We start from the raw sequence: 23,092 nt of genomic DNA on the forward strand, positions 1-23,092 counted from the left end.
AATAACAATATAGATAATTTTAGTCTTTATATATTAAAAAAAATAAACAAAATAAATTTAATATTATAAAATATATATATTGTACCATATCATGAATAGGAACCAAAAAATATATAGATAATTTTAGTCTTTATATATTAAAATAATCATTTAATCTTATTTATACTTTTCATTTTTATTATATAATACCAAAAGTTTTGAGCCTAAGACTTTCTCGTGGGAGAGACTTCATTTCCATGGCCATTGCCGATTAAACTACCCCAAACAAACTTTATTTAAACATATTTATAAGTTGTTAAAGAGAATTTTTTATTTTATTTTTAATTTTATAAGGTTTTTGTTTTCCACAATAAAATACTTGTTATTTCGAAATAAAACCAAAAATATATCCAAAAGCACTATATATTCATAATCATACAAATCTAAATCACACAATATCTACAAAATAATTCTATATGATACACTTGTTCTTCTACATAATTATTTGAGCATAATCATGGCATCTCAAAGTTAAAAGCTATAGCAAAAAACTTTACATATTTTCTTTTTAGGAAATCTAGCATAGCCATGTGGCTTATTACTATGAAGTTGTTCTTAATATAAGAAATGATTTGATCATCCTTGATTTTATGAATATATGTGTTTTTTTGGAAAGATCAAGGGTTTCTTAGATATAGTATCAACCTACCCATTTAATTCTTCAAAGTAGGTGTAAAAGAATTTTTTTTTTGACATAGTTGGACAAATACTTTTAATGGCACAATCTAACTCCTCCACATTTTGGCCTTTTATTTAGAATCCGACAATAAATTTGTTGGTGAAATTATGAGTTTTTGTTCTTTAAAATGCATTCTATACATAAATAGATTCAACACCGTGAAAATCTTTGTACCACTAAAATTATGCAGAATTCATAATTCAAATTTGTGATTCCAACACTTCATATTGCATATCTCCACCGCCCCTGGGAAAGCCGCCACCAACAATCATGTTCATGGGGTCCACCACCATCTGGGTATCGGGAAATATGGCATACTGCTTTGTTATCGCAAAATCGTGAATACACTACGGCTGCAATATCGACAGGATTCCAACGTCGGGTTCTTTTTCTCCGGCAGGCGACACTCTGAAATAATTGAGAAACGGAGGAATGAAACCCCAACGGAAAGCGAAAAGCTCTCGCGTCTCGGGGTCAATCTTGGGATGTGCTGTCATGGCGATGAAGAGTTTCCCGTCGAAGTCATACCTGCCGACAGTGACCATGTCGCCGGATTCCTCGAGCGCCATCAGTCTGCGATTGAAATATAAGAGACTGGTATTGGCCAATCCCGCGCCATTGTAGGGATTAAAGAGGCCGAGAGCCACTCTGGCGTTGAACAGGACTCACCTGGCCAATCCGGCGCCGAGGCTGTAGAAACCGGAAAAGAAGTTGGGCACCACCCGGCCTCCCGCCGTCTCTTCTTGCACGAATTTGTGCGTGCGGACGTAACGGCTGCAGAACGTTACTCGGCCGTCTTTGATCCTGACGGCGTGAAGCATTCCGTGGCCGTCGAAAAGATGGTGGCCCATTGCGGATATAAACACCGTCGACGCAGGCAGGGAGAGTGCCCTGTATCTTGTCGCACCCCACTGGTGCAGTCTCTTGTACTGGAGCGAAGTTTCCAGCCAACACAAATCTTGGATCCATGGAAGGCCTCAGCGAATTATCGATAAAGTTATTAATCACTCACCATCGACCATTTGGTTTACCGAAAGATATATGTTTGCAGAACACGTGGAAATGGATTGGGAAAATCTTAAGCGTGGGAAATTATTGTTGTTTTGTTTTTTTTTTATCTGACTATTTTTATGAGTTTTATATTTTAATTGTGAAACATAAAAAAATCAATTATAAATTATAAAAAAAATGAAAATATGAAAACTGTATAGTCATGATTACACATATCCTCTAAATCTATTATATGTGTACTTCAAATCTGTATAGATTTTGTTTTTAATAAAATAATCGAAAGTTTATTTTGTCGGGTACAATTATCCGAAGCAAATTCAACTAGCTGCGTTTTCTGTATGCCAACGTTTCTTTTACACCAATCACTTATTTTTAAGCACAAGAAAAAGATAAAAATGTTTGCCGCAAATGTTATTGTCAAATTACAACTACATTTACATTCACTGAAAGAAGCAGAATTTCCAAAAATTTAAACACTAAATACTCCAACCTCGTTCAGTTTAAACACCACCCTATCGGATTATGTTTAATCCTGTACAATCCAGTTCTTATGGTTTATCTGTAACTAGTGGGCTGAGTAGCAGCATTATTCTTATCAACTTTTCCTGTGTATGTAATTCGATAACAGGCAATCCTTATCAATCAATTCAATATGAGATTCCAAGTGAAATGCTAAAGTTGATTAATCTAGTTTTCAAAGAAACCATTTCAGTCAAAAAGTTTTTTATTTACTTCGGAAAAAGTTAAAATTATTATAAAATTTGTAATCATAATTTCATTTCATTTAGTTATATGGTTAATCTTATCTTAAACTTGAAAAAAAAAAATTATACATTTAATTTTAAATTTGTTAAGTGTTTAGAGATCAAATCTCTTTACATTAAATTTCATATTTCTATATATGTAGAATTTTTTTTAATTTTAATTATTTTATATACATTTATGTTAATTCTTAATAAATTTCACATCTCATATATATAAATATTTTTAATTTTATTTTTGCTCTTATTTATGGAACGAAATACACTTCAATAGAATGACGCCCCTTTTCCTCCTAATGGTCCTGTTATAACATAGTTCTATAATCTACTAGTGGTTAGGTTTGACTCATTCACCTTTTAACTAGAATTACAAAACTGACTCTTCTAGAGTCGTTTTCATCATGATCACATGGCTAGCCCATTTTTCATGAATAATGAGGCTTAATGTGGCATCCTCTCGAATTATGATGGTAAAAAAAAAAAGAAAATTAACTTACGAGTTGCATAATTTTTGTATATGGACTCCGGTCAAGGCAATCCTTGTGTCGTTGGAAAGGTTTGTATTTGCAAAACAACACAAAAGGGTGTATGTTGAAGGAACAAATTTATACCCCCAAAAAATGTTGGTTGATGTCTCAAAGTATTCCTAAGAGGTTTCAAACCTCAATTTGCGAAACGGGGTCATGCCACCTTTAAAAATGGTCCTATGAGTCAATCCCTCCACTTTCTCAACTCTAAAATCATCAAGATGGATGAAAAACAATGTAATGATCTAATCTAGATCATACCTCCCATTTTTGGAGGATTTTGGTCCCCAAAAACCTCTACTAACAGAGGTTAGAAAAAAATTCCTCCACCTTCTCTCAATTGTCTAATTTAGCTTTGCCTAGACGTTGTCTTTTCAACCCCTATGCCAAAGGTTTCCCCTATCTTGTAATTTTGGACCTTTTCTACAAAAGTCTATTCTCTGTCAACTCTACATGAGCATCTGGGGCTAAATCCTCTATAGAAGATAGGACATGTTCATCTTCTTGATTTAACATGAAAATCTCATTAAGTTTCAAATTCTTTATGTTCACCACTGAGTGAATGCACATGGATGGGGGTTCACTGATTCTATAGGCATTATCTCCCACCTTTTCCAATATCTCAAAGGGACCATATACTAGAGCTTTTATTTTCTTACCAAGACCTTGTATCCACTCCTTGTTCAATTATAACCACACTGTATCTCCCATGACTTCATGCCTAGAATTATATTTTTCCCATGACTTCTGTAGTGTTTATTATATCTGTATATGGATCTTTTTGATCTTCTCAGCAAATTTCTAGCCCTCAAGGCATTCCCTGCAAGATCCCCCCTCACTTCTCCTTTCTATCCATATGTCATATCCAAAGGTGAAAGTCGCAGACAACCTAAACAAGTTTCAAATGGGGACTTACTAGTAGAAGTGTGGATTGTTCTATTATAAGAGTGTTGTGTATATACCATACTTTCATCCCAGATCTTCAAATACCTCTGATTCTAACCCCTAAAAAGTTATACCAATGTCTTGTTGACTATTTCTGTATCCCCGTTTGTCTATAGATGGAATGCTCTTTAACTTTCTATTCATCTTCTCTCACAATGTAGTCCAAAATACATTGAGAAATCTTGTGTCCTTATCTAAAAATTGCTTCCCAATATCCCAAAGTGCACCCAAACCTATTCAATGAATACATTCATTGTTTCTTTTCCTTCCTGATTATTGGTGAACCTCCCAAAAATTCCATGGAAATGCTTACCCAAGGATGAGTGGGTATAACCAACGGATGATATAGACTCTAATTCTTGTTACTAGGCTTATTGGTAAAACAAAGTACACATCTTCTTATGAACCTAGCTACATGTTCTTGCATTTTAGCCCAATACACATAGATCTACAAGTTGGCTATTGTCTTCCCTATAGCAAAGTGTCCTGCAACATTTGAGGTGTGAGCCTCTTTACGCAGTTGCACTCACTCACCTTTAAAAACACATAACTTATTCAACTTGTAGAGTAACTCATCTTAGAGATCGTAGTCAATTGTTTTGGTACCATCATGCACATGTATTTGGCTCTACAACTATTGAAACACCTCCTTAAAGTCCCCATCCTATGAAATATGCCTCTATAATAATCATGGGTGATTGGATTCATGTGCATAAAATTTCCCAAAGTTGTGATATTTGATGTGGGTGGCCTTGAAATCATATTGACCAACTTGTTTGTGTTGCCCCTCTTATACAATTGCTAAGTGATTTTTTTTTTTAAACCTCATCCACTTGTAACACTTGTTTTTTTTCAGCTTACTGAGGGCATGCGAAAAATGTGGTGGCTAGTGATCTATGTAGATTATTGTCTCCTTTCCCATCAAATAATGTTTTCGCTTCCTTACATCTTGCACTAGGGCATGGGGCTCCCTGTCATAGGTAGGGTAGTTAAAAATTTCCCAATGAAATAATTCATAATGGTAGCATATAGAAATTTCTCCCCGCATCAAGATCACTCCCATAGTATGCCCCCTCGCATCTATCTCCACTTTGAAGATATGTTTCAAATTCGTTAATGCTAGAATTAGTGCTTCACTGACATTCTTCTTTAAGTCCTCAAAGGCAAATTCGATAATGCTAGAACTAGTGCTTGACTGATATTCTTCTTTAAGTCCTCAAAGGCACTATGTTAACCCTTTCCCCACTAGAAACTATTACCATTCAACTATTATGGCATGGAGCGGTGATGCTATCATTGAAAATGAGGTTAATATGAATTTCCTCAGGTGTTGTGTTGCCCAATGCAACTCATGACCTCAAAAACATTAGTAGGCATCAGACACCTCATGATGGCCCCATTCTTGGCAATATCTATCTTCAACTCTCATCCACCTATCACATCCCTTAGATACACCAAAGGTTATCATGTAAACTCACACTTCTTGAGATCTTCCAACAAATAGTGCTTCTTGAAAGTCTCTAGCACATGTGTCAAATGTGATATGTGATCCTCCTAAGTAGCATTGTATACTAATATATCAGTTCAATAAACAATAACAAATGAATCTATAAGAGGGCGTAGTATATCATTCATTCACCTCATAAGTGTAGTTGGTGCATTGCATAGGCCAAACAACATCACTAACCACTCATGAAAAACCTTTCTTGGTTTTGAAGGTCGTCATTCAAGTATCTTCTTCTTTTATTTGAACAAAGTTATATATAGACTTTAAGTCTAGCTTGGTGAAGTATTTTAGTTGTTGCAATTGATCCAATAGATCATATATCCTCAACAGGGGGTACCTATTCTGACATAATTTTGTTTAATGCTCTATAATCTATGCACATCAACTAAATCTCATCCTTCTTTGGCACAATGATTATGGATGACCCACACACTGATGTACTTGGTTGAATGACACCATGATCCAATAGTTTTTGCAACTGCTTCTTTACGTCGCTTCTATAACGGGCTGAATTTATGACCACTATTTGGTAATCAAAAGTCTGGCAATAGCTGGATCTCGTCCTCCACTTCCCTCTTGGGCGATAGCCCTCCAGGATTCTAGAAAACATTCTTCTATGCCTATGGCAACTATTCTAGTTGTTTTCCTATTTCTTAGTACACCCCTCCAAAGATGACTTTGCTCTCACTAACTCTTCCATAGATTAATTTTCTCATAAAAACAGTAAAACATAATTCTTGCTAGAATTAATTAGTTTCTTGGTTTGGTTAGCACTTACTGGTGAAATTTTAGATTTTCCCTTGTTTTTGTTGATGATGAAGGATTTCCCATCCTTAATGAGGCAGTATTGGTTGGATATCTGCATGAAGATTGCATTTGTAACCCCCTCCTCCCACATCCATCCAAGTAACTATGCCAATCGAGGTAAACATGAGACAAGAGGCTACTATGATCAGATTCAACCTCCTAGGTAACCTTAACGAAGTGGGATCAACGAAACATCACACATAGTCATCCAACATCATGAACAAAACCCTCAGAAGACAAGTCAGCCACTCAGAAAGCCTGTGTGTGGGTACCACTGTTTTTCTAAACCTCTGAGGCCATAGCCGCTCTCATACTATGGGCAAGGGAGTGACTAGAGACCTAAAGTCACCCTCATAGGCCTACAACCCAGTGACTATGGACCAAACCTGCCAGTTTTGTGCCAGCGGCCCTAGGATTTAAGCCACTTTTTCAGGCCTAGAACCTAGGCCACGACATAATTAAGTGTAAGGATTGCATACTTATCTGAAAATCGCTATAAACCATTGTTCCCTCATGCCATTTGCTGCATATTCATTTATTAGGTCATAGACACATTATCCATTCATGTACAAGCAAAAACATGTTGAGATCCATACATAGTTGTTGTCACAAAATCTACATATAACTAGCATAATAGGATCAAAAATACCATAAACATATCAGCTATCAAAATCCATATATACATCAGTACATTTGCACATGGAAATCAAGGTAATGAATTTTTCATTAATGAATGCAATAAACCAACCGGAGATGGGACTACCACATTCCACCCGACCATAGAATGGTTGAGCCAAATCTATTCACCCCCATGTCATATTCCAAGCATGATTGTGGGACTCAAACAAAAAAAACTCAACCAAGGCATACCGAGGCTAAACCAGCACACCTGCATCAATAGAAACCAAGCTTTACCATAATCCATCCTGGATCACTAGGCCAACACAATGAACACATCGTAACAAGCGTTTTCGTGATCTCCACCCAATCACTAGGCCAAACAAGCATGGATGCCACCGGATTTCTCCGCCTACACCGTGAGGAATTTTGTTGTCCCCTAGTCTCTCAGGTTTTACAGCAATCCAAACCCGAATCACCAGGGCCTAAACCAAAACCCACTCTTTAGGCTTTACTGCATATCCCAAAACCAATATTACTAGATCCAACGAAGAGAAAACCATCTCTAGGCTTTACCGTATATCTTTCCATTCACTGACAATGGTTCATAGGCCATCTGAGGTAACACAAAATTCAGCTTTACTGCAACCAACGGTCTGGTTCACAGGTTACTAGGCCATGAGTTCTATCATTACAGAGATCCACCTCACTTAGCTTCAAAGCCATCCGACAATCTAGCTCAACCAAACATGAGAACCCCATCACACCATGGCTATTCAAAAATGGCAAGGCTAAGATGAAGAACATTGTTACACCTGGAAAAACCCGTGCCATGCTAGAAAAGAACCACATGCAATACCATGTCTGCCAAATCTAGCAAGGAAAATACACATGCAAGTCGATACCTACGTTGAAGTTCGTTATAGCTTCTTGATCCTACCTTTCCCTACTTGATCCTTGCTTCCTCTTGCTTTCTTTGCCTTTCTTGCTCCAATGCCAAAGTGCTCCAAAAAAAAACTCTAATTATCTAAAAGTATGAGAAAGAGAATAATAAGAGTGCTCCAAAACTGAACTGACAAAAAGTTACCAACTGATCCTCAGAAGCCCTTTTATGAATGAGGCCTCTATTTTCTTTCATTTTCCTCCTCATGTGCAACATGTGACCTTTCACCTCCTTTTTCTCCTAATTTCCATTATTTTCATAAATAATTGTGTGAAAAATACCATTTTTTCTTTCCAAAGCCTTAGCCATTGACTTTTCCCATTTCCTTAGTCATAATCAACCAAATGAACACCCCCTAGGATGTCTTGCCCAACATTTAGCTTGGAATAAGTGTCCCGTTCATCAGTGGTTATTTTTTTTAACTTTTATTACATAGAATATTTACCAAGGTTGTTACAACATCCTACATGTATATATATGGAATTTCGAACACCACTCCACATACATCAAGGGCAACTACATCTAGTTCTACTTCATCAATAAAATTCACACTAATAGCAAATCTAATTTCCTACATCCTTATTTACCCATCTCAATGAATATGGGTTTGGATGATGATCTTATCCTAATGGATATGAGCTTGGTTGATATGGGCATGTCAATTATCATAGATTTCAAAGGAAGGTAGGAAGTTTTTTTTTTGGGTGATAAATTAACATGGTTAGTATGCCATAACATGTTTGTGTGTCAGTAAAAATCGTATGCCAATAATATCTCGTAGCTAAGATTAACTTTTCTTCCTCTTGCTTGTTTACACACTTGAGAATCACCCCATCTGAGCTCTTCCAACAAACACAATATTGGGTCAAGAAATACTCCATATCTTTTAATCTCAAGGAACTTCTCTTATGGTCAACCATATATGGTGGGGTGCATAATTTTCTCAGATAGTAGATCATATTAGAGTAACTGATCATCAAGTTCTAATTCCTTTGTAGTAGGCCCTTGACTATTTTATTGGGTTTGATGTCTAGGTCATATTCCTAAATCTTAGATACCCACTTTCCTTTAGAGCCCATATAGTCAGTGGTGTCAAAACATCCTTTAATGTTAGGTATTGGATGTATGTCTAATCTTATTATGTCCCCCATTGGTTTTGAAGTTCTTGAGGGAATTAAGGCATATGGTTTATTTTCAATCATGTTATATCTAGCCTCAAAATCTCTGGCCTTGCTCTTGAATACAATTGGCCACAAATTCCCTCTTAATATTTCTACATAAAGGATCAATACAATTGTATCTTTAGAGGAAAAGGAGTAAATAATGATATATTTTGAGTAATATAGGATAACCAAAAGATGGGTTGTTTTGATTCTCTGGTTTATTTCTTCAAAATATTTCTTTTTCCTTTTATCCCATATATATGTGGCATCCTTCTTCAAGAGATTATTCATTGGTTTGACAATTTTAGTGAAATTTGGGAGAAATTTTCTTATAAAGTTTATCTTTCCAAAGAAATATTTTGAAGCTTTCTTGTCCTTAGGGATGGATGTTATGCAACTGGCTCACAAAGTAGAAGAAAAGATAGATCGGCAACTTAAAAAGTAGCCTCTTAGAGGGGGAAACCTCCTCTATATTATACCAATAAACAATTATTGGATGATTCAAATAATAAGACCTCATTGGTATATATATGAGTCTAAGGGATCATAATATAATCAGAGACTACAAAACAATAATTATGTAAGGACACAACAATAAAAATAGTCGGCTTCTATGGGGCACAACAATAACAACATGGGGGATACATGTACACAACAATAACAATAGGGGGTTGCACTAGCAATAACAATAAAGGGAATACACTAGTATTATAGGGACCTACCATGCCCCTCCTTCAAAAAGGTTTTTTCTCAACGCTTGAGTAATTCCAGATGTTTCTATATAAAATTATCATCCTCTCATGTGAAATCTTCAACGGGTAAGTTCTTCCAATTAATGAGTGTTATGAAACCAGCTCAAGAAAAGATAAAAAAAATAGATCAACGCCTTAGAATTTAGCCTCTTCGAGGGGGCAACCTCCTTTACATTACATAAATGAACAATTCTTGGATGATTCAAATGACAAAACCTCATTTCTATATATAGGAGTATAAGGAGTCACAATATAACCCAGCCGACCTAACAATAATAATATAAAGCCACAAAAATAACAATAGAGGGATTCTATGGGGCACAATAATAACAATATGGGGATAATAGGGGCACAAAAATATTAATAAGGGATGCAACTACAATAGTAATGGGGTAATTACTAGTATTATAGGGACCCAACGTGCCCCTCCTTCAAAAAAAGTGTTGTCCTCAACACTTGAGTAGTTCTAGATGCTTCTGTATAAAATTCTCATCCTCCCATGTGAAATCTTCAGCGGATAAGTTCTTCCACTTGATAAGATACTCTGAAATTGATCGATTTCGTCGCTGTCGAGTTCTTGTTTCTGTGACTGCTTCCGGTTCCAAAATAATTTTTCCTTCCTTGTCAAGTTCTAGAAATATTGTTTGAACTGGGAACTTGCCGCCTATAACCTTCTTTAAACATGAAACATGGAAAACTAGGTGAAATCGAAAAGCTGTAGGAAGCTCCAATGTGTATGCCATAATACCAATCTTTTGCAACACCTTGTACAGACCATAATACTTTGGTGATAATTTATTATCCTTCTTAGATTGCTTGAGGGACATTTGCTTATATGGTTGTAGCCGTAGGAATACCCAATCACCTACATCAAAACTTCTTTCGCTGCGATGTTGATCTGCCTGTTGTTTCATTATATTCTGTGTCAACACGAGGTTATCCTTTAAGAGTTGGAGGTCTTGTTGTTGATGTTCGATGTGATGTTCCACTGCTTGAACCTTAGAATTTTCTCTTAAATATGATGTGATGGATGGTGGTTGATATCCATAAAGTTCCATAAATGGGGTCATTTTTGTTGTTGTATGGAAGGAAGTGTTATACCACCATTCAACCAGAGGCAACCATTTGACCCATTGTGTATGTTTATCAGATACAAAGCAACGAAGATATCCTTCCAAACATTTGTTTACTATCTTAGTTTGCCCATCAGATTGAGGATGATAAGATGAATTATGAGCTAACTAAGTACCAAAACAAGAAAATAATTCTGTCCAAAAATTTCCAGTGAAAATGGGATCTCTGTCACTTACAATAATCTTTGGGTTTCCATGTAGCTTTTGAATTGTTTCCATAAATGCAGTAGAAACCGTACTAGCTTTAAATGGATGTGATAATGCACAAAAGTGTGCATATTTGGTAAGTCTGTCAACTACCACCATGATGACACTCTTTCCCTCAGACTTGGGTAAACCTGTGATAAAATCCATTGAAACCTCCTCCCAACGTTGGCTTGGAATGGATAAAGGTTGTAATAGACCTGGTGTTTTAAGTGTTTCAACTTTATTTTGTTGGCAAACCAAACATTCCGCCACAAATTTTTGAATATCCGATTTAAAGCCATCCCAAAAAAATCCCTTCTTAACCCCGTGGTAAGTTTTTAAAAATCCTAAGTGCCCTCTTAAGGGAGAAGTGTGCAATTCCATAAAAATCTTTTGTTTTAGTTGGGAATTCTTATAGAGGTATAAGCGATCATTGTACCATAAAGAATCATTTTGCCAGCTAAATGTATCAGACGTACTGGAATCTTGTTGTAATTTTCGAATAAGAGCCCATACTTCTTTGTCATTCTTCCATTCCTCCCTTGCTTCGTTTATCCAATCTGGTTGGATAATAGAAATGGCGCACAACAATGCTTCCACCTCCTCATTCTTTCTTGAGAGTGCATCTGCCATCACATTTTGCTTCCCTTTTTTGTAGATGATTTCAAAGTCATAACACAACATCTTTGTGGCCCACTTTTGTTTCTCTTCAGAGGATAATCTTTGTTCTAAAAAGTATTTAAGGCTATCATGATCCGTTTTTGCCTTGAAGTGTCTTCCCATTAGGTAGAGTCGCCATTTCTTAAGTGCATGGAGTATTGCCAACATTTCGTTCTCATAAATAGCTTTGTGTAAAAACTTTCCCTTGATTAGACGACTTTCAAAAGCAATGGGTCTTTCATCTTGCATTAAAACAACACCAATTCCATTTTCTGAAACATCGCATTCCACAATAAAGGTTTTGTGAAGTCTGGTGTAGCTAAAACTGGTGCTTGGCACATTGCCTCTTTAAGATGTTCGAAGGCCTTTGTTGCTTCTGGAGTCCATGAAAATCCATCTTTCTTCAATAATGTTGTTAGAGGTGCTGTTATTCTCCCATAATTCTTAACAAACTTGCGATAATACCCTGTCAACCTGAGAAATCCTCGCAGATGCTTTATGGATGTGGGGATTTTCCATTCCTTAATGGCTTTAATTTTGCCAGGGTCTACCTTAACTCCTTCATGAGATACAATATGACCTAGATATTCCACCTCTTGTACTCCAAAGAAACATTTGTATCTTTTTGCATATAATTGTTTCTCCTCCAATAATTGTAGCACCCTGTCAACATGTTCAACATGATGCTTCCAAGACTTGCTGTAGATTAGTATATCATAAAAAAATACTAAAACAAATTTTCTAAGAAATGATTTGAAAATGGAATTCATCAAACCTTGAAATGTTGAAGGTGCATTGGTAAGGCCAAAAGGCATTACATAAGTTCTAAACGCTGTATTCGGAATGTCTTCAGTCTTCATTCTGATTTGATGATATCTTGAACGAAGATCCAACTTGGTGAAGTAAATTGATCCATGCAATTCATCCAATAATTCATCAATGACGGGAATGGGCAACTTATCTTTAATAGTGAGCTTGTTGAGCTCCCTATAATCTAGACACATGCGCCATGATCCATCCTTCTTGTGCACTAATACTACTGGAGCAGAGAAAGAACTTTGACTCGATTGAATTATACCAGCCTCTAGCATTTCTGCAACCATACGTTCAATTTCACTCTTTTGGGAATAGGGATATCTGTACGGCCTAATGTTTGGAGAAACACTTCCTGGAATCAAATGAATAGCATGATCATGATCACGAATAGGTGGGATACCTTTGGGAGTCTCAAATACCTTGGAATGATTGTCCAAGACTTTTTGGAGATCTGAAGAAATAGATGATTGCAATGTGGAAACATCTAGCAAACATAATTGTGCAATTACACCCCTTTGTTCCTTTTTTAGAAGCTTCGTCATACCATTAGAGCTAATTGTTTTTCCCGGCTTCCCTGCAATACCCCTTAATTCAACTTCCTTTCCTTCCATAGAAAATTTAATGAAAAGTTCTTGAAAATTGAAAGCTATTGTACCCAAGGATTGTAGACATTGTACTCCTAGTACAACATGAGCACCTTCCATTGGAATGGAAAGCATTGGGCTAGTCAATACGTATTCTCTCATCGATAGCTTGATATTATGGCACTTTCCAAAGCAATTTATTGTTCCTCCATTTGCAACCATCACTTGACACTCTGGTGTTGGGTATAAGAAGCAATTTAATTCTTTTGCTACCTTACAATGAATAAAATTGTGGGTACTTCCTGAATCAATCAACACTAGCACATTTTTCTTCTTGATTTGTCTTTCTATGTTGATGGTTTGAGGAGTGGTAATTCCCACCAATGCATTACAAGATATGGTCAGATTCATTTCTTCTTTATCTAGAATTTGTTCCTGGAGTATATCGTCTTCTTTTGACCTTTCTTGCTCCTTTTCTTCTTCCTCTTCACAATCTATATAGAATAATTTCTTCTCAGCACACTTATGACCTTTAGCGTATTTGCTATCACAACTATAAGAAAGTCTTTTTGCTCTTTTTTTTCCAATTGTTGTGGTGTCAACCTTATAGGTTGTGGAAGACTAGGAGCAACCACACTTCCATCTTTATAGTTGTGAGTGATATGCTTCCTAGTTTCCATAATTTTGTTTTCCATTTTTCTTGCTAACCTGAATGTCTTCTCTAATGAATCAGGTTCTGAAATGCGAACATCATGTTGGATATTATCCTTTAAAGTATCTATGAACACATCAATCCTATGCTCCTCTGGAATATCTTTTACCCTTGTGTTCAATTTTTGGAACTCCTCAATGTGCTCCATTATTGAACTCTTTTGTTTGAGACTTATCAATTGGCTAAAAAAAGTGTTGCTTTTTGTATCCTCATAATGTGCTATCAATTCTTCCGTAGAAATTGCCCAGGTGATAATTTGTTTACGAGAGGAAAGCCATTGATACCATACAAAATGATTTGCTTCCAAATATAAAGTTGCAATACGTACATTTTGTGTGTTTTGCACATTATTGAGATCGACAAATTGCTCTATTTGAATATCCATGTTGCGGAATCCTTGCCATCAAACTTCCTCATATCGATTTTTGGAATATGGTGAGTTTTCGATCCCACATTAGAGTCTAAGAAATCATGATTAACATTTCTTTTGTTCGCATCATGAGTTTCTTTTATTACCATTTCACCATTGGTAAGTATTTCTTGTAGAAAATTTGTCAAATCTGTCTTCATATCTGCCATGCATGTCTTCAAATTTGTGTTCAAATCTATCTTCAAGTTGTCCATCTTAGCTTCCATGCCATTCATCTTAGCTTCCATGCCATTTATCTTAGCTTCTGTTAGCTTTTATGACTGACATTTGTTGCACTTGTTTTTGTAATTTTGATATATCATGTAGCATTTCTTCCTCTTCTTCATGAGTTATGCTAGCGCTTTCAGGTTGCTTACTAGGTGTTTGCATTTTCTTTCCTCGAGGCATCATTTACCGATAATAATGCTCTTCTATTCCCTTTGAATTTCTTCAAAATAAATTTTCAAACAAAGCTTAAGCAAAAATTTAAGAAAATCTACACACCTTTTTTCACTTTGTAAGAGCTCGATATTGCCTCTGATGTATCTATGTACTTTCCGATCATCTATATCTGAATTTGTGACCTGCTGTAGCCCTTTGTGTCCTCTTTCCAATGCCACCAGTCTGACCCAAATTGGATTCTCCAAAGAAGAGTTATGTGAAATCTCCCACAGTGACTTGATTATAAACTAGTTCAGTAGAGCGAACTTGTTCGATGTGCCACGAGTCACTGTTTCGACCTTTGGATCTAAAAAATTCATACAAGAAACTACAGTCCGTCCTCTTTCTATACTTCTTATGAAATTTCAATCAAATCCCCAAAGAGAGAGTTATGACGATTTTCCCAGGTCACCTGTTTGGAATGTAATTCGGGAGTCTGCAAAAAAACCAACTTCCACAGATCATATCTCTGCAAATATAGCGCGAAAAGCTCTGAAATTCAAACCCGAGATTTAGCGCGATTTCTTCTCAAATGGGTTTTTTTTGCAACTTCTGAAACGTCGCAGAAAAAGAAGTTATAGTGAAAATTTCACGATGACCTGTTTGGAGCAACGAAACCCTAGAATCCAAAGCTCTGATACCAAATGTTATGAAACCAGCTCAAGAAAAGATAGATCAACGCCTTAGAATTTAGCTTTTTCGAAGGGGAAACCTCCTTTACAAAAATGAACAATTCTTGGATGATTCAAATGACAAAACCTCATTTCTATATATAGTAGTATAAGAGTCACAATATAACCCAGCCGACCTAACAATAATAATATAAAGCCACAAAAATAACAATAGAAGGATTCTATGGGGCACAGTAATAACAATATGGGGATAATAGGGGCACAACAATATTAATAAGGGATGCAATTACAATAGTAATGGTTAATTACTAGTATTATAGGAACCCAACAATAAGATACTCTGAAATTAATCAATTCCACATATGTCGAGTTCTTGTTTCCTTGATTAATTCAGGCTCAAATATAATTTTTCCTTTTTCATCGAGTACTGGAAACATTGTTTGAACTGGGATCTTGTCACTGATAAACTTCTTTAAGCATGAAACATCGGAAACTGGATGTACTAAGGAAGATGCAGGCAACTCTGATTTGTATGCCATTGTACCAATCTTTTGCAACACTTTGTAGGGACCATAGTACTTGGGTGACAATTTATTATCTTTATTATCTTATTTGAGGGGCATTTATTTGTATGGTTGTAGTAGTAAAAATACCAAGCCACCTATATCAAAACTTCTTTCATTACGATGTTGATCTTCCTATTGTTTCATTCAATTCTGTGCCAGAGTGAGGCTATCCTTTAAGAGTTGGAGAACTTGTTGTTGATACTCGATGTGATATTTCACTACTTGAACCTTATAGATGTGATGGATGATATCCATAAAGTGCCATAAATGGGGTCATTTTTGTTACAATATCGAAGGAAATGTTATACAACCATTCAACTAAAGGTAATCACTTGAACCATTGTGTTTGTTTATCGAATACAAAGCAACAAAGATATCCTTACAAACATTTGTTCACAATCTCAGTTTGCCCGTCAGATTGAGGATGATTAGATGAACTATGAGGTAATTGAGTAGCAAGACAAGAAAATAATTTTGTCCAAAAATTTCCTGTGAAAATGAGATCTCTTTCACTTCCAATAATATTTGCACTGCCATGTAGCTTTTGAATTGTTTCTACAAATGAAGTAGCAATTATGTTGGCTTTAAAAGGATGAGATAATGCAAAAAAGTGTGCATACGTCTAAGTGAATATTGGTGGCCACTCGCCTATTCCACCTAAACCTCCATTCAGTTTCGTTTCTTTCCTTGTTTATTGCAACATTTACTATTTTTAGTAGTTCTTTTAGTACTGAACATTTGGAGGAGTTTTGACCCCCTAAATAGCATTTTTTTTAGATATGTAGTAGGCTTGGAGCCTTAGGCTATGGCCTACTATAAATACTCTAGTAATCAAAGAGATATTTCCAACAAGATATCGTATGCACCAAACAAAGATAATATGACCAAGTTACGACCTCGAGAAGTTGGCTGCCCAACTAAACCCCAACGGGACCCATAAACTCTTGGTGTTACATTTCTTGAGGTTAGTGTTTTTGTTGTTTAGGGTTTTTCCTTATTGTTCAATAATAAATAGGCCCTTGAACCTCATTGTAACACAATTCAGAGGCATGTAGCCACCACATCTCCTCTCAGAGATAAGCTACAATCACCTGAGCTACTTTATTTCCATTTTATTTGTAAGAATATTTCGATATTTGATATTAATGAAATGAAGTGTTATTTCTATTGCATCTTCGTATTTATAGTTATATCTGTAATTTTTTGCGTTCATGTTTAAGTTCATATCAGTGATATCAGAGTAGTCTTTTCTTTCTCTATTTTTCTTTGCATGTCCCCAATGAGGTCGGGATACAAGGAGTTAGGGATCGAACCGGTCAAACCTTTGCAAGACCAACCTCACAAATCCTGACATCCTTCCATGGCGGAAGAGAAGAAAGATGAGAGGGCAAGAGCTCCTTTCAAAATATTGCTCAAATAATCCCTCGAGCAACAGAGGAACGTGATGATGGAAAAAATTTCCTAAATCCTTCAGCGTCTACCCAAATGCGACGCATATCCTTCCTGAAACCACTCTGGAATGCCACACCCTTTAAGGTACAAGTTAACTTTGACATCCCCATATTTTAAGGTCCGATAGATGAAAACACCATAGATAAATGGTTAAATATGCTAGAAGGATATTTTTCTTTTCATGATTTTTCCAGTTGGGAAACGATTACTTTTTCACTTCTCAAAGTCGCCCCCCACATCAAGCACTAGTTGGTAAACCTATTGTGAGAAGAAGGATGAAAGTACACCCTCACTCTTTTTAGTCACACCCATTTTGAATTTATTCCGGGATGTCATTAAGGAGTAGTACTACCCTGTCGAGAACTATGAGGATAAATACATAAAGTGGACCACACTACGGAAAGGAAGGGGCTAAGACGTGCTAGAGTTTACCAATGTTTTACACACCCTTCGCACAAAGTTAGGTATCAAGGATTTTGGTGAGATTTGGTATGCAAGTACTGTGGTTTTATACACAGGTACATCTAGGATGAGATGGAGTTCCTGGACATCTTCTTGCTCAACACGACGTACCAATACCCTGTCAAGATTGAGCAAAAGTTTAAACAAAAAAATCGATACTTTGGAACTATAAATTCGAAGCAAGAAAAAGGTGCCCCCAAATTGCAGAGAAAATGACAAATCCAAGGTAGGGCAACCCAGGACAACCCGCTAAAATTGCAAGTAAAGAAAAACACCATGAAGAGAAAGGAGGACACGAGAAAATAGTGTGAGTTCCATAAGAGCTCCACTCACAACACAAGTGAGTTTCATGTAGGTTTTAACCCCAGACATAAATTACCTACATATGAATTTTAAAACACAAAATAAACAATGCGAGAGCATAACACATAAAACACATATACACATATATTATCCCCTGAATCCCAAAACTGAGACTACCAGCTCGATTTTTCATTATGTTCCTTTCAATGTTACAATACATATTTATACATGCCGAAGTAGCCAATACCATGGACTGCAAACCATCATGTTCAAAACCATGGACCGAAAATCATCGCATCCAAAAAACATGTGTGAAAATCATGCACAAAACCATAGGTGGGTCCGCCCAACTTAACATAGGGTCCAAAACCAAAATTTCCTGAAGCGCTGCCCCGAACCCCCTAAAGTGGGGTTACAGGTACGCCTCAAACCCCATGTGACCCCGCAGTTAACTACTTGGGCTAATCGTGGAAATAATATAACACAACCCAACATTCTCCCACATGTTTTCTTTCCACAAGGGGCCATAAGAGAGCTTAGTCATTTTTCCATCCCTGAAATGCCCATTGTCTCTCTACACCAAAAGAACTTCTCAGAGCTCACAGATTTTGTCAATGCATCTGCAGTATTCTTCAAAATTTCCACCTTCACCAGCAACACCTTTTTGTCTTCCATCATATCCCTCACAAAGTGATAATGAACATCAATGTGCTTTGTCTTTGAATGATATGCGAGGGTCTTTGCCGAGAAAATTGCACTTTCGCTGTCATAGTCTATCCTTATAGCTCCCTGTATTAACCCCATACTTGAACACAATCTCTGCACTCAAACTTCTTCCTTGCTTGCATGAGTGGCTGCCATGTATTCTACCTCTATAGTTGATAGTGCCACTATACACTATTTCTTACTCATCCAACTGACTGCACCTCCAAATAGGTTAAACACATACCCACTTGTAGATCTTCTCTAATCCAGATCTCCTACCCAATCTGCATCAAAAAAGCCACGAATATCCAACATTTTGTCCAATCCTGGTCTTTCTTGATAGCACAAATCATAATCACTAGTGCCACGCAAATCTCTGAAAACCCGTTACACTGTTGTCCAATGCTCCTTCCCTGGTTTTGACATAACCCTATCTAATACTCCCACTGCATGTGAAATGTCTGGTCTAGTACAGACCATTGCATACATCAAACTACCGACTGCACTTGCATATGGAACACGTGACATATCTTCTTCCTCTTCTTGTGTCTTGGGACACTGTTTAGCAGATAACCTCACACCTACAGGAATAGGAACCTTCATCAGTTTACTATTCTGCATATTAAACCTCTGCAGTATTCTATCAACATACTTCCTTTGGTTTAACCAGAGCTTCCTCTTTCCCCGATCTCTTTTAATTTCCATGCCCAAAATATAGTTTACAACACCAAGATCTTTCATGTCGAATTTGGAGGACAATTGGGTCTTCAAATCCTATATAATTTTTTTATCATTTCCAACAGAGACTTCTTTAACTTGCATACCAATTCTTTCTTACCCTTCACTGCAAAGCCTTCATGTTGCTTCATGTAGATTTCCTCTTCCACATCCCCATGAAGAAATGTTGTCTTCACATCCATCTGTTCTACCTCAAAATCAAAAGCAGCAGCAACAGATAAAAGTAATCTAATAGAAGTTACCTTAGCAACAGGAGAAAAAATATCACCAAAATCAATTCCTGGCACCTGGGAATAACCTTTTGCTACCAACTAAGCTTTGTATTTCTCCACCTTTCATTCTGCATTTGTCTTCTTCTTGAACACCCATTTGCTGCTAATGGGTTTCCTTCCAGCCGGCAACTCCACCAGATCCCAAGCCTAATTTTTGTGCAAAGATGCCATTTCATCAACCATGGCCTCTTTCTAGAGTTTTCCATCCTCTGAATCCGCTGCTTCCTTCACAATTCTGGGATCATCATCAGTAATAGATAAAGCAAAATTTCAACAGAAAACAGCTGGACTATACCTTTCTGGTTGCCTTCTTTTTTGAACTAATCTTCTCACACTCGGAGTTTGTGGCTCTTCATCTTCTGATTCCTCCTCTGCTGTAGAGTCTAATTCTTCTTCCTTTAGCTCAAGCTCTATCTTCTCAGGTTCTTTTGGTTGGACTTCTTATTTAATATCATCTTTCACCTCTCTGAACACCACATCTCGGCTGTACACAACCTTCCTTGTTATTGGGTTCGAAAACTTATAACCCTTTAAATCATCCTTATACCCAATAAAGATGCACTTTTCAGATTTACTATCCAACTTGGTTCGTTTCTCCTTTGGAACATGTACATATGCATCACATCCAAATACCCTCAAATGTGAAAGAAAAGGTTTCTTACCAGTCCATGCCTCTTATGGAGTCTTATCCTCCAACGCTAATGGAAGTAATCTGTTGACCATGTAACTTGCTATCTCCTCTGCCTCTACCCAAAATTCATGTCCTAACCTGGCACCACTGAATATGATTCTTGCCCTTTCCATCAACGTCTTGTTCATTCTTTCTGCAACTCCATTTCGCTGAGGTGTATATGGAGTAGTCTTATGCCGTGATATACCACACTTCTTGCAAAATTCTTCAAATTCCTTACTGCAAAACTCTCCACCGTTATCTGTCCTTAGCACCTTTATCTTTTTTCCACCAAAGCCTTAAATTCTTTAAACCTGTCAAAGGCTTCAAATTTCTTCTTAAGGAAATATATTCATGTATTCCTTGAGAAGTCGTCTATAAATAATACATAGTACACAGAGTTACCTAGTGATGGAACCTTCACAGGTTCAAACACATTACTGTGCACAAGCTCTAATATCTGTTTCGCCCTCTTTACCACAGAGGGGAAACTCACTCGATTCTGCTTCCCATCAACATCAAACCCATCATGGATGAGGTACTATATGATGTTTCGCCTTTCGAAGTTTGTGATGTATTATTAGGAAACGATACTTGTGGAAGTGACATGTTGTATATGAGTCTAGACCTTGTTTTGTGATTATTACTATGGGAAATAAGTTGTACATGATACTGGAGGTAGCCCCACCTACCGCCATCTCTTTGATCTTTGCAAAGTAATACAGTAAGATCATTTCACAGACTAGGAAATTTGTTTTCTTTATGATTCTCCCTTAGGGCAAGAACAATATTGTGGCCATGGATTCTAGACAGGGCTCCTCTGCACAATAAAATCATATGGACAAGGTCGTGGAGGAGTACAGGGACATTTTTACCTCACCTACGAGGGTACCCCTGCACTGTCAGGTCAAGCACTCCATCGATATTAGCCCAGACGTGCCATTATCTAATCGACCGATTTGTCGACACTATTATCGAGAATGATGAGATCAATAGGCAGATTCAAACGCTGTTGCAAAAAAAGCACATTAGGCCAATCTCATCACCTTGTGGGAGCCCGATTGTATTGGTACAAAAGAAGGATGAGACCTAAAGACTCTGTATTGACTATCAGGTATTGAACACGATCACTATCCGGAATGGGTACCCAATCACACAGATTGATGACCTTCTGGACCAACTTGAGGGGACCAAATATTTCAACAAGATTGACTTGAAGTCCAGTTATGACCAGGTGCCTATCAAACCCACCGATGTGCGAAAGATTTCCTTCAAATCCAAGGAGGGCCTTTTTGAATGGTTGGTCACGACTTTCGGGTTGACGAATGCCCCGCAACCTTCATGAGATTGATGGACGACATCTTGTGACCCTTCACCAATGCATTCATGGTGGTGTATTTAGATGACATCTTGATTTTCAGCGAGTTGGGAAGATCACCTCCACCATATTGGACATGTCCTCCAAACCCTGCAACAAAAAAAATTGCGTGCCAATTTGGAGAAATGCACTTTTGGTATGACCCAAGTTCAATATATGGAGTACATCATTGATGAGTAGGATGTGCATGTGAACCCAACTAAGATACAAGTCATTCGGGATTAGCCAACCCAAACCACTCTAACAGAGCTTCGCAGATTTCTGGGTCTTGCCAATTTCTACCACATGTTCGTGTTGGGGTTCTCTAATATCACTTGGCCTTTAAGTCAAGTCACCAAGGGTGGAAAAAAATAAACATTATTTTGGTCCAAAACACAACAGAAGGTGTTTGTCGAGTTAAAGCATCGTCTTTGCTCTGAACCAGTGCTCACATTACCATACCTACAGAACCCATTTGAGATTGAAACAAATGTCTCTAACTATGCTATTGGTGCAGTTCTTACTCAGCAGGGGCATCCAATGGCTTACCACAGTGAGACAATTTCAGACACAGTGTAAAAGTATCCCACCTATGAAAAAGAAATGCATTCCATTGTGCAAGCTTATCCTCAATGGAAGCATTACATTCTGGGGAAGGAAATAATCATCCACACATACTACCGACCTCTGCAGTTCATACAGACACAAGGTAATTTGCAAAACGATTTCCATAAGAGATGGTCCACATACCTTCAATAGTTCCATTTAAACATTAAGTACAAGAAGGGAAACACCAATAATGTTGCAGATTGCCCCAACCGACCACCAGTGATGGTACTAATCACTGTGCTAGACTCCTGTGCGAACCAGACTTTGGGTTGGCCACATCTTTACTAGAGTGATCGAGAATTCGGCAACACATTCTAAACACCCCTAAAAGGTAAGAAAGTTCCAAATTTTTACCTCCTGGATGCACTGTTATACCACCTGGGACACATTTGTGTTCCTTAAAAGAGCGTGCTAAGATTATTTGGGAGGCGCATCACAATCAAGTCGCTGGACATTTCAATGTAGATAAAATAGTGGTAGTATTGCAAAAGTATTTTTATTGGTCGAACCTTTGTTAAGATGTTGGAAAGTATATTAGATCCTACACTACCTGCGCCATTTCCAAAACAACCATCAAGAAGCAAGGCTTATATACTCCTCTGCCTACTCCTAGTCAACCTTGGTAATCCATCT

General features: G+C 37.1%; 1 pseudogene; it reads right to left on the minus strand.

Annotated features, from left to right (window-relative positions):
• The window catches only part of LOC149255834 (putative carotenoid cleavage dioxygenase 4, chloroplastic), a 103,871-nt pseudogene that overhangs the window by 77,103 nt on the left and 3,676 nt on the right, over positions 1–23,092 (minus strand).

The sequence above is a fragment of the Pinus tabuliformis genome, chromosome 7 (assembly GCF_031772625.1).
Source record: "Pinus tabuliformis cultivar Carrire ecotype Pingquan chromosome 7, CPIR1, whole genome shotgun sequence".
NCBI classification, from domain to species: domain Eukaryota; kingdom Viridiplantae; phylum Streptophyta; class Pinopsida; order Pinales; family Pinaceae; genus Pinus; species Pinus tabuliformis.